Below are 13,790 nucleotides of genomic sequence, written 5' to 3'. Positions count from 1 at the left end.
GGGTCAACGATGATAAGGAGACTCCGAGTACGGGAGACGGTGCAATAAGATCTTGATCCACAGACGAATACAGCTGTTCTCCGTAGCCTGTAGATCCACAGGGAAGAAAGCTAGCCTGCCTCAGGCTCTCTGAGGCGCAGACTCGACGTGGCTCCTCACAGGGTAAATCCCACACACGTGTAGGCGTCGGCGATTCTCCGCTCCATTAATCACAGGACCAAAAGCAAATATAATCCAGCCGCAAAGGGCTATGTAGTCGTCGGGTAGATTAATCCAGTGTACATGTCCACACGGTTCTCGTCTAGGGCTCCTCGGGTGAAAGCGCCATGAAAGCAGCCCAGCCTGGATAAGCTCTCTAGCTGATACGAGGAAGCGTTGGTGATGCTGGTCACTGTAGAACTTTAGCCGCACGATACACTATACACAAATAGACTATTACTGACTTAATAGAAATATGTCGCACTCGACGGTATAGCGCCAAACTCTGACAATTCAGTTATTAATTCGCACGCGGTCTCAATGCTCTTATTTGGGGCCAAACAGGCCATACTTCACCGCACGGAGTATCGTGGGTGAGGCTTCAACTTATTGGGTAACATACTTCTGTATTCACCTGCGCCATATTTATATGCACGGCGAACAATCTAGTGCCAACCTCATTTCTGTCTCGTATTCTTGGGCAAGGCCGGGCATGTACAGACATGTCTTGACGGTGGCTTTGAACCTGACTCTGGAGGCATGGCCTTGGCGCCTGTGGACCGCTGTCCAATAGGAGAATGAAATATTATGGTCTGTACTAGGCTAAAGGGATATTCCGTGTATATGTACAAGGAATATACAAGGGATATCAAACGATATACAAATATTATGCAATATATATCAATCAATAAATATATATATTCGGTTTAATCTGATCCTTTGTAACAGCCGCCTCCTAATTAGTCCCACCTAATTAGCTAAGCAGAGACAGATTAACCGCACTGTCCACTACTCAATGTCTGTTGTGAGGGGTCGGGCAGTTCACAAAGTCATGGGGTCATGGTCGTCATCGATAGTATCGGGGAGCCTTGGCAGTTCTATTAGCCTCGCCACGGGTCGGGTGTAGATCCGTCCTTGGACGAGCACTTCGGCTGCTCTGACCTTTCCGTCGGCACCGGTGATCACTTTGCTTACGCGGCCAGCCGGCCACATAGCTCGGGGTAGTGACTGGTCGATAATCATGACGACTGTCCCTTCTGTCAAATTGTCTCTCTCTTTCACCCATTTCTGGCGGGTCTGTAGAGACGGTAGATAGTGGAGTAGGAAGCTGTTCCAAAACTTGTCAGCCAATACTTGACTGTACCTCCACATTCTTCGGCCGTTCGCTTCTTCAGGCCTGTACATTGTCTGTGGTAGCGCGGGGTCCAGCCGCCCCATCAAGAGTGTGTTGGGGGTGACTGGGTCGACATCTGCTACATCACTTGAGACGTAACCGAGGGGCTTTGAGTTCAATACTCCCTCGATCTCCGTGAGGACTGTCATTAGGACTTCTTCCGCCACGGTCTGGGCCCCAAGCACGGCGTACAGGGCTGTCTTTATTGAACGTACTTCTCGTTCCCAAGTTCCACCGAAGTGAGGTGCGTTCGGGGGATTAAACTGGAAGTCAATCTGGGATGGAGCGAGGTGGGTCTTAAGTTCTGGGCCCATAGCTTGGAAGCTCTCTCTCAGCTCTCTTTCTCCGCCTTTGAAGTTTGTCCCGTGATCAGACAATAGTATAGACGGTTTGCCTTTCCGCGATGTGAATCTTCGGAAGGCCATAAGGAATGAGTCTGTGCTCATGGTTGGAAGGAGTTCTATATGCATCGCTCGGGTGGTCATGCATTTGAATACAATACCCCACCGCTTCTCGGTTCCTCTTCCTTTCTTTATATACAGCGGGCCGAAACAGTCCATACCGGTGGAGTGAAAAGGCTTGTCGCCGAGTCGGAGGCGACAGGGAGGTAGGTCAGCCATCCGGGGTATACTGGGCTGCGCTCGCCACTTACGACAGTCTAGACAGGTTCGCTGGAAGCGCCGCACTGCTTCTCTCCCTTGCAGTATCCAATAACGACGTCTGATCTCCGCGAAGACTCTCTCTGCCCCGGCGTGATGCACATCCTCGTCGTATTTCTTTATGATCAGCTCTGTGACCTTGTGTCGGCTGTTTAAGACTATCGGGTACTTGACGTCATCCGGTAAGTCTGGAGCTCTCCGCAGACGACCACCCACTCTGATGAGACCATGGGCGTCGCTCTCGGGGGCTAGGTGGAGCAGTCTGCTGTCTGATGGGACGGGCTTTGCTCCCTGTAAACAGTCTAGCTCATCGGGAAACGAGTCTCTCTGGGCTCGTTGTAGTAGAAGAAGTTCTGCTTCTTCGTAGTCATCTGCTGTAATGTCAGTAGTGAGCTGAACCTCTGGGTGGTGCCACAGGAATGTCTTTAGCTGCGCACTCTCTAGGGTGAGGCAATCGTCTATGTCGGGGTCTGTGGAGACGAGTGTGTTCAATCCACAGAACATAGATTTCTTGTTTTCGGCCTCCTCTTTACTCGCTTCCCGTGGGGTGGGTGTAGGCCACTCTTCTTCCGGGAGCTTGAGGAACTCTGGCCCGTCACTGTATAGGTTGTGACGGGTGAGGTCATCCAGGGACATTCCCCGGGTGATGACGTCAGCTGGGTTGTGTTTTGTGTCCACATACCTCCAGCTTGCTACTTCTGTTAAATCTTGAATCTCTGTGACTCTGACTCCCACGAAGACCTTGTATCTGCACGAATCAGACCGGATCCATGTGAGTACTGTCGTGGAGTCTGACCACAAGATTGTTCTTTGCACCGGAATGGTGAGTTCACGTTGGATTAACGTGGCGAGTTGCGCTCCTGCTAGGGCTGCGCAGAGCTCTAGACGCGGGATAGACTGTTGCTTGCGTGGGGCTATTCTTGAGCGAGCCAGGATGAAAGCAGTATGTATTTCTCCTCCCTCCTCTCGGGCACGCAAGTAGGCCACTGAACCGTAGGCTACTTTGGAGGCGTCGCTGAAGACGTGCAGGTCCATCTGGCACGTCTCCGGCCTCACTGTGGGTGGGAAGTAGCTGCGGCGTATGTTGACACCTGGGAGTGAGCTGAGTTCCGTCTCCCACTCTCTCCATGTGGATGCAAGGTGCTCGGGTATGGGGTCGTCCCAGCCCTGGTCCTTGTCCCATAACGCTCTTACAATCATCTTTGCCCTGGTGGTGTAAGGTAGAATACATCCCAACGGGTCATATTGTCTGGCGAGTGTTCTGTATACACTCCGTCTGGTGGTCGGTAGTGCAGTCGACCTTCCCTGCTCCTTGGTCAGAGGTGTGTGTTTATAATGGAGCGAGTCTGTTTTGAAGCGCCAGACTAGTCCTAATGTCATTTCTTGGGCTTCTCCTGGGATGGTCGCCATCCAGGTCTCGCTGCTTGCTGCCTTGTCCTCGGGGGAGAGGCTGCGCAATACTTGCGGGTCGCTGCTGGCCCACTGCCTGAGATCAAAGCCGCCTTTGATCAGGGAGGCGCGGAGCTTGAGTAGAAGGGCCTCGGCTTCTTCTGGCGTCGAGACGCTTTGCAGACAGTTGTCCACGTAGAAACTATTTCCTACACTTTGTCGGACCTCTTCATCAGCTGCTGGGTCCTCTGCGACGTGCTTTTGCAGTGCAAACGTAGCACAGCATGGGCTGCATGTGGTTCCGAAAGGGAGGACTTCCCATTGATAGATGGCTGGTTGCTCATCCCCGATCCTCTCTCTCCATAGGAACCGCAGCAGGGGCTTGTCCTCCTCCACTAGTCTCACCTGCAGGAACATCCCTTTGATGTCGCCGCTGATGGCCACCTTGTCTTGGCGGAAACGTAGTAACACGCCTAGTAGGGAGGGGCCGAGTGTTGGGCCGGGCAAGAGCTCTTTATTCAGATTTTGTGATCCGATCTGGTAGCTGCAGTTGAACACAATACGATCCTTGCCGTTGTGGTGGACTTTGTGGTGCGGCACGTACCATGATTCGGTCGTCTGATCGGCCTCTTTAATGTCAATTTTCTTTATGTGTCCCGCTGTGATTAGCTTGTTAATCTCAGCGCGGTACACAGTCTCTTGAGCGGGGTCTCTGGCTAGGCGCCGCTCTGTGTTCAATAGATACCGCTCCGTCGCTTCTTTTGGGGCGTGGAAGGTAGGCATACCCTCTCGCCTCAGGAGTGGAGTTGCGTATCTCATCACTCCGTTGACTTTGACTCTCTTTGTCCCCTGCTCGAGGAGGGCTATAGCGTAAATGTCTTCCTTGGAACGAATGTCTTTCTTTTCGTTCTTAAAGGGCATTGTCTCTAGTGTCCATAGCCTCTCGACATGCTGTAGGAGGGTGGTGTCTTCTTCTGTCACTCTGGAGTGGAGGCAGTTAGTGGCTGCTGTTCGGTTAAGAGACTTAGCGAGGGGGCCTTGTAATGTCCATCCTAGGCGGGTCTCGACTGCTGCAGGACAGCCTCTGGGCCCTGTGTGGACCCGGTCTATCGGGACGATGAGGTCTGCATGGTCGGAGCCTATCAGCAGGGTCGGGGTGGCACCGTCTATGAGCGGTATAGGTAGTTGACGCAGGTGCACATATTTATCCATCAGCTTGGCGATGGGGTAGGTGTACTGCGACAGGCCTATTTCTTGGCTGGTGAAAGCGTTAGTAATCCTATACCGTCTCTCTGGCTGCCCGCTTGCTGCGTAGTGAAGGAGACATTCTCGCCCTTTATCGTCTTTAGATCTCTTCTTATTGTCCGAATCGTCATCTGGTTTTCGCTCCCCCGCAGCCCCAGCTGGGCCGCAGCGGACGCGAGGAGAAGGGTCTTCTCTGACCCGTCGTCAAGGACGGCGTAAGTGTCCATGACCTTATCTTGGTAACTCAGTGTTACGCGGACCACCTTTAAGAGCACCCGGGCGCCCCCGCTGCTGGCGGGGTCAATGTACATAACACTTGCCTTTGTGCTGCTTGAGGGTGCAGGCTTTCTTCTGTTACTGTCGTGTAGGACATCTAGGTGGGCTCCGTCACACCGACTACACCTCTTCTTTAAGCGGCAATCGGCTGCCATGTGACTGCGCGCACATCGGTAACAGCGTCGGTTGGACTTTATCCATTGACTCACCTCGTCGGCGGTCATCTTCTTGAACGTGTCTGTTCTGCCTCCCAGGCAGTGTATATGGGTTTGATTTGCTTTAGCACCACCTGTTGGTCGAACTTGGTATATACAGGAAGTGGGACCTCATGGTAAAACAGGAAGTGATAGCTCACAGATAAACAGGAAGTGGGACCTGCAGCTTCACCAGGAAGAGAGTTCTCAGTATGAACAACATGCTGTTCTTATCTGTTGTAATCCTTTGATTTGCCCCATCGTAAGCATTGTCTGTAAGTAATCCTTTATTGTTTGCAAGGTTATCTTTCAGTTTTGAAGTATATTGTCGTAGATGGGTCGCTGTTATGTTCGTATTCTATTACCTATGATACATGCTAATGGCAGATACAGTAGATGTGCATAATACTTGGAATGTTTAGTACAACACGTCTACTTATAATCATTTAGTACACTTACTGTATATCTATACTTTTTACGTGCACTAGTAGTAACACTATGCACTTCATTCTGTTTCAGTTTTACTCATATCCCAGCAACAAGAACTGTATTAAACAAGAAATGAGGAAGTTACGTTGACTCGTGTTGCTTATTGGAGAAGAGTTTGGCTGGCTGTCTACCTTTGATTGGGAACATCATCGGGAGGACAGCACAGTGTCACATTGTGACAACCAGTGTTCCTTTTCGCAGTACGGGCACACCATCTTCCACTTCTCTTTCATCGAGGGGGTACTGTGGTTCTTGCTGCTCGGTACTGATTCTGATTGGTGCATGACGGTCACCAATCTGCGGCCATCGTTTGCTCTCCTAGGTCCCTCTCTGGAGCTTGGTGTGCTCCGCATGAACGTATCCAACCGTAGGCTGTTGACTTCTCTCGCCAGGAAGTCGGCTAGGTCTAGGAGGGATGGCTCGGGACCGTTAGGATCACGGTGGTCTCTTTGCCGCCTGAAGCGCTCTTGTCGGGCGGGCGGAAGCTTCTCTAAAATCCTCTCGACATTAGAGTTTGCGTACAGTTCGTGCATACCCTTTTCTCTTTGCGCCCCCAGCATCCCTACCAGGGATTGTACCTTGATAGACAGGTCATCTAGTGAGCGATTGTCTGTGGCTGGGGGTAGGCGGTCAATATGCCTTATCTCTTGTATTACGTAGTCCCATATGCGTCCATATCTTTGGTCGAGTGCTGCTAGAGCCGCTGTGTATGGGGTAGTAGAGGTGGCATAGGCCAGCGCTATATTGTGCGCTCGGGGCACCTTGAGGTGCTTCAGTAGGATAGCATACTTGTACGGTTCATCAGCTACATCGGACATCATTGTCTCTAAGCACATTCGTAGCTCCGTGTACTGTGCTCTGTTCTCGTGGGTGAAGTCCGGAAACGTCGGTGTGCCAATGTATGATGCCATGGATGGCTGGCACATCGGTGAGCGTTGGAAGAGAGGCCTCCTAGGCGAGTCTCCTCTTACGCCTCTTGGTGGGCTGGTACCTGCTGGGTACCATGGCCCGCGTATCCAGATGCTGTTCCTCGGGGCTGGTCGTGCGTCAAGCTCACCCGTGAATTGAGTCGGGGGTCTGTAGCGCATAGCCGCGGGGGTAGAGCCTGGGCTGTACTGGACCTCCTGGTCCTGTGGAGTACTGTGCTGCTGTCGGGCTTGACTCTCCTCCTCTCCCTCTTCTTCTTCCTCTGGCAGGTCCTCTAGATCCTGTAGTCGTCTATTTAGCCTCTCCGCGGTGTAGACCGTTTCTTCCTTGTAGCTGGGTCTCACTTGGACCGGTCGGGGAAGGGGTTCGGAGGGGGGTATAGGCTCTCTCTGGTGGTCGGGCTCAGGGTCGCTTGATCGGGTAGGGGAGGGTGCCCTTGACCCTTGTCTTGACGAGGCCCTGGAACCCCGTGCGGAGGGAGGGGGTGTTGCCCTGGTGATCAGCTGCTCCATTATCTGCGCTTGTAATCGGTCGCGCTCGGCTTCGCGCTTGGTGAGAGCGAAGTCGCGCTCTGCTTCTCTTTGGGCACCGGCAGCGGCGCGCTGGGCTTCGGCCGCGGCGCGCTGGGCTTCGGCCCGGTCCCTTACCATATTCTCTTTCGTCTGAAGGCGTCTAATCTCTAGACGTATACGATCTTCGTCGCTCCGTTGCTGCGCTTGAAGGCGTTCTCTTTCCATGGAAGAATGTTCGCGCTCACTAAGCGTCTGTGCTTGGATCGCGCTCTGTTGAGGCTGCCAGGCTGGCGAGGAATGCCTGTGCCAGCATCTTGTCCGCCTCGCTGGGGGAAGACGCTGGTTGAGGTGATCCGCTCCTGGCAGTACTCGTTGGAGATCTGTTCTCCTGTGGCGAGTCCTGGAGATCCATCTCCGGGGTGCTCGCCTCTTCTTGTAGCGGGTCGAGTTCCATCCCTGGAGGGCTGTCTTTATCCTGGAGCTCTCCGGGGACTACTTCTTCGGTCTTGGCGGGGGGTAAAGTCATGTCGGGTCCCTCCTGGTCCCTACCGTGAGCTTGGTCAGTTACGTTAGAACCCACTAGGGCCTCTATTGGCGGGGTAGCCTGGTCGATAGGGTCGGACATAAGTTTACTATCTACTTTTTCCGCGTTTACCGTCTGTAGAAAGCTAGGTAGTATATTGGCAACGTAGTCCTCTAAGTACTGAGGTGTCTGCCGTCTACGCTGCGGGCGATCTACTTTAGGAGAACCGTTTTGTGGAGTGTTCATCATTGGCCATGTCAATATTAATACCACTATATTAATATTACACTAGTTACCCTCCGGCTCGAAGGACCAATTGTAACTGAGGGGTACAATTCCCTGACTGTATTGATAAGTATGGTATCATTAAACCACTACCGTCTTATGTACTTTAATTACTGGCCATACAGTACATGATATATAAATATGATGAACACTTCCCACAATGAATCGGTTCCACACAAAGTTGTAATTAAGTATTTATTGCAGCAAAAGGTACATAATATACTTCTCTATTTTACTTTGGATGCGCTTATAAGGCAAAGGAATGTGCGTAGGCAAATCAATAATGAATGTCCATTCTCTGGTTACGCAGGAGGTAATTATACAACCTGAATCTTAGGGAATTATATCTATGGTACACTAGTAATATATAGCGGGAGATACTGGAAGGGTCCCCCCGGTTGTAAGCCAGCAGGGGTAGAGGATCTGTCGGTAGTAGAGCCTGGGTCAACGATGATAAGGAGACTCCGAGTACGGGAGACGGTGCAATAAGATCTTGATCCACAGACGAATACAGCTGTTCTCCGTAGCCTGTAGATCCACAGGGAAGAAAGCTAGCCTGCCTCAGGCTCTCTGAGGCGCAGACTCGACGTGGCTCCTCACAGGGTAAATCCCACACACGTGTAGGCGTCGGCGATTCTCCGCTCCATTAATCACAGGACCAAAAGCAAATATAATCCAGCCACAAAGGGCTATGTAGTCGTCGGGTAGATTAATCCAGTGTACATGTCCACACGGTTCTCGTCTAGGGCTCCTCGGGTGAAAGCGCCATGAAAGCAGCCCAGCCTGGATAAGCTCTCTAGCTGATACGAGGAAGCGTTGGTGATGCTGGTCACTGTAGAACTTTAGCCGCACGATACACTATACACAAATAGACTATTACTGACTTAATAGAAATATGTCGCACTCGACGGTATAGCGCCAAACTCTGACAATTCAGTTATTAATTCGCACGCGGTCTCAATGCTCTTATTTGGGGCCAAACAGGCCATACTTCACCGCACAGAGTATCGTGGGTGAGGCTTCAACTTATTGGATAACATACTTCTGTATTCACCTGCGCCATATTTATATGCACGGCGAACAATCTAGTGCCAACCTCATTTCTGTCTCGTATTCTTGGGCAAGGCCGGGCATGTACAGACATGTCTTGACGGTGGCTTTGAACCTGACTCTGGAGGCATGGCCTTGGCGCCTGTGGACCGCTGTCCAATAGGAGAATGAAATATTATGGTCTGTACTAGGCTAAAGGGATATTCCGTGTATATGTACAAGGAATATACAAGGGATATCAAACGATATACAAATATTATGCAATATATATCAATCAATAAATATATATATTCGGTTTAATCTGATCCTTTGTAACAACTACTATTACTGCTAGTACTGCTACTACTAATGCTACTACTACTGTTATAAAAGTCGAACTACTAACTACTAACTGTCCGACAGAAATGATCTAGTGGACGAATTGTGCAGGCTTGTTCTACTCTTTTTTTCTGGCAGTAACTTCCGCCTCCTTCGTCACTTCCTCCTAATCTTTTCCGTTTCATTCTAGTACAAAAAATGGCCAAGATATTGATAAAAATGTAACGCATGTAAAATTATATCATCGAATTGAAATTATCCTGGTTGAGTCATTTATTGGTTTATCAAGACAAAATAAAAAGTAGCGTGTAGTTTCAAGGCCACGTCATAATGCCACGCCGAAAAAAACCCGGAAATGGACTAAGTTTTCGATACAGAGCGGCACAAACTGATGACGTCACTTCATCACGGCGGCGTGAGCCGCGACCGGGAACCGTTAAACCTACGTGGACGTACTCAGGAGAGATGCGGGAACAGAAAGCACCGGCGAGCTAGCCAGATGCATGGAGGATCGGGATACCTGGAAGCACCGATGGAGGGCCCGTCCGAGGACGACCTAGATAGATAGATAGATAGATAGATACATGTATATACATCATTGTGCTCAGGAGGCAAAAACGATGTCTAACTTGCCTGCCATTACGTAGCGTTCTGAAAAGCGAAACTGAAACTGAAAACTGAAACGAAAACCGGGCCTAGTGTAACCGCAGCCTTAAATTCAGCCTTCAAATGTGTGTGTGTGTGTGTGTGTGTGTGTGTGTGTGTGTGTTTAAGCCCTATGCAGTATGCAGTGATGATGACACAGTTTATGGTTACTATGTCTCTATGCAATGAACTGAAGGTGCCACTGTGTGTGTGTGTGTGTGTGTGTGTGTGTGTGTGTGTGTGTGTGTGGGGGGGCATGGGATGGCCATCTGTCCAGTGTGAGTTAATCCCACTATGATGAGAGATAGAGATAGAGGACAACGTGTGCACACACACACACACACACACACACACACACACACACACACACACACACACACACACACACACACACACACACACACACACACACACACACACACACACACACACACACACACACACACACACACAGTGCATCACAGGAGGCTGGAGCAGCCCCAGACATCATAATAATAATAATAATAATAATAATAATAATAATAATAATAATAATAATAATAATAATAATAATAATAATAATAATAATAATAATAATAATAATAATAATAATAATAATAATAATAATAATAATAATAATAATAATAATAATAATAATAATAATAATAATAATAATAATAATAATAATAATAATAATAATAATAATAATAATAATAATAATAATAATAATTAAATAATAATAATTAAATAATAATAATTAAATAATAATAATAATAATAATAATAATAATAATAATAATAATAATAATAATAATAATTCATTTAATTTATATAGCGCTTCTCAATGACCCGAAGTTGCTGACATCATCAGCACCGCGGGTCCCAGAGACGCCACAGGTCTGATGGTCGAGATGCATGGTGTAAATCACAGCACTGTTCTCAGGCCCCCGGAATGACATTTGACCTCCTGAAAGTGACACTAATCTATAGTCTAGGAGTATTACTTTCTCTCAAAGAAATAGTCAAATCTAACATAAAACAGATTTATTCATAGTATTCGATCGCAGACATCGTGCTGGGAAACAACAGCCGATTGTAATCAAATAAGCAGATGATTGTAATCAAATAAGCAGATGATTGTAATCAAATAGCAGGTGATTAGCAATAGCAATGACAACTATGGCCAATGAGCTGTGGTATTAAACCTAGAAGAAGGTCCTGGGTTCCCTTCTCTCTTGGAGACCAGGTTTCCGGGTTACCAGGTGCCCAGATGGGGTATCTCCCGGGCCTTTCTGTGTGGAGTTGCATGTTCTCCCCGTGCTCACAAGCCCCCCCCCCCCACCCACCAAAAAAAGAAAACCATGCAGAACAGATCGCTAACGCTGTCACATCCCTGACGAAGACGGACAGGAGCACTTGGATTGGTCCCCGGGCGCGGTCCCACGCCACAGCCCATGTCTGCTCCCGGCTGCCCTTGGGGGGGAAGGACGACGGGATGAGTCAAGTGCAGACAGGCATTTCATCGGCGACCCAATGCATGTGTGTGTTCCTGTGTGTCGGCCATCTTACATGTGACACACATGGCCGCTGGATAACCACTGTCACAGACAGCCCTACTCTGTATACCTTTCTCAGGAAGAGGGTTGTGTTTTCTCATGTCCATGAGAGACTTGAAAACTACTTGTGAGACACTTTACTATTCAACTCATCTGCCTACAGATTATCTGCCACACTGTCAAGCCGTGGATATTCCCTCTGACTTGAGGGGCCCTTTTGAAATGCCCCTGTACACACACACACTCACACACACACACACACACACACACACACACACACACACACACACACACACACACACACACACACACACACACACACACACACATACATACACACACACACACACACACACACACACACACACACACACACAGTTGGCTATAGTATGTGGTACAGTAGTATATAAACAGTTGTCTGTGGCCTTGCTGGGCAGGCTACCATGTCACTGTAATAATACAGTGGCCTGTTGACAAAGTGTAATAAAGGCTCCATTTCTCTTCTCTTCTCCCTCTCTCTCACACACACACACACACACACACACACACACACACACACACACACACACACACAAACGCACACGCACACACACGCACACACACAAAAGCTTAGCTTATGTTGAAGCAAACTTGTTTAGTCTCAAACGGTGCTGTGTCAGGAGTAGAGATGACAGTGTTTAACTCTTTCTCTGCCACAATGGGAACGGGATATGACTATGTGCTGCTACGTATTAAACCAATGGAGTCGCTCACCTTGTTTGCAGGGCTATAACTATATATATTATAGCTATGGATGCAATACTATGGCCCATTTGACGTCAAGTATCTATCGTTCAAGATGTGAAAAAGGAATAATTTTTCCATCCATACATTCCCGTTTTATACCGTGGTGAATATAAGTATGGTTTTAGAGCGGTTTAGGGTAATTCCTGGGAGGCTAGTAATAGGCCGCGACGCATATTATACTTAATCCATTGGCATTTTGTCCCTATACACGCTACAATAAAAAATTCAAATGCATATGATCGGTATATTATGTTCCATCATGAATGCATGAAAGTGGGGGGGGGGGGTGTTTCTGATTAATTGATTGTCAATAACGGCATTCGTTAGTACAACAGCATATGCTGATCAGGGCGATGGCTATGAAAACAAGGCACAATCAAGCTGGAATTGATGTTAAATTACCTTACCTGTGGCCGGTGAGATTCCAAAAAGAATATTCCAATTATTTGATTGCCATCTGGTAGATCGTATGTCCATTTGGGCCACGACATAACCCACCACAGCATAATGAATCGGGGGTCCCGAAAACTATTCAATGCGATTCGGTAAAGCCCTCGGTCCAGGCTACTCGAAAAGTCCGCCCGGAGTAATTTCATCGATGCACAGCCACATACACAGAGTCTCAAAGGGAGTGCAACATCGGCCGCATACCACCAGGCGGCGGTATTGGACTTTTGCAATCTCAGACTCATTCCCTATGGTTACACAGGCTCCCTGGATGGATAACGATTGGAAGTAGCGAATAAAAGAAATAACGATCAAATAACGAGTGAACTCGTCGTTGGCGGGAATGAGTTAAAGTTCAAGTTCAAGTTCAAGTTCAAGTTCTTTAATAGTTGTCATACAGAAGTACAGAATACTTTCATACAAAATGCTTCTTACTGTTACGCTCCAGAGACTGTGCTAGACAAGATAGTATCAAATAACATAATATAGCATGTAATTTAGAAGAAGAAAAATGAGGTCACAGTGTTCGGTATAGACATATGTACAATGTTCTGAGTTACCATATAATATACAATACTATGCAGTGTACTAATGTACAGTACTATCTAGTGCAAAGCAGAAATGGGATGAGGTACAATTTAGGTACAATTTACAGTAAGGTGTACGAGTTGTAGTGCAATCCTTCATCAATAAATATAAAGTGTGGGGAGTGGGTGCTACAGTGTGTTTGTTTAAAGTGGGTGTGTGCTATAAAGTGTGTGGAGTGGGTGCTACAGTGTGTTTGTTTAAAGTGAGTGTGTGCGTGTGGATGTGTGTGCTATGTGCGTTTGGTGGTTGTTGTTGTGTAGTGTTCATTCATTGTTCGTTTAGCAGCCTGATGGCCTGGGGATAGAAGCTTCTTCTGAGTCTTTCTGTGCTCGCCTTGAGACTCCGGTATCGCTTGCCTGACCGCAGCAGTTCAAAGAGGCAGTTGTTCGGGTGACTGGAGTCTTTAATGATTCTCTTCTAAAGGTAGAATCTGCAATGCCGTCAAACAAACTCTATGAATGAATGAATGAATGACCTTTATTTATATAGCACCCTTCACAGCCTGAATGCACAGGGTGCTTTACACTTCAGCATAACATATAAAAAAAATC

At 48.2% G+C, this 13,790-nt stretch overlaps 1 protein-coding gene across 1 annotated transcript in view; it reads left to right on the top strand.

The window, feature by feature from the left end:
* LOC311234561 (attractin-like protein 1) overlaps nucleotides 1–13,790 on the top strand; it is a gene marked incomplete at both ends in the record, with an annotated part of 812,919 nt that overhangs the window by 28,346 nt on the left and 770,783 nt on the right.

Source organism: Notolepis coatsorum (assembly GCF_963971535.1).
Source record: "Notolepis coatsorum genome assembly, chromosome: 9".
Lineage (NCBI taxonomy): Eukaryota > Metazoa > Chordata > Actinopteri > Aulopiformes > Paralepididae > Notolepis > Notolepis coatsorum.
The sequence above is the reverse complement of the archived record's forward strand: the minus strand, read 5'-3'. Positions and strand labels throughout refer to the sequence as shown.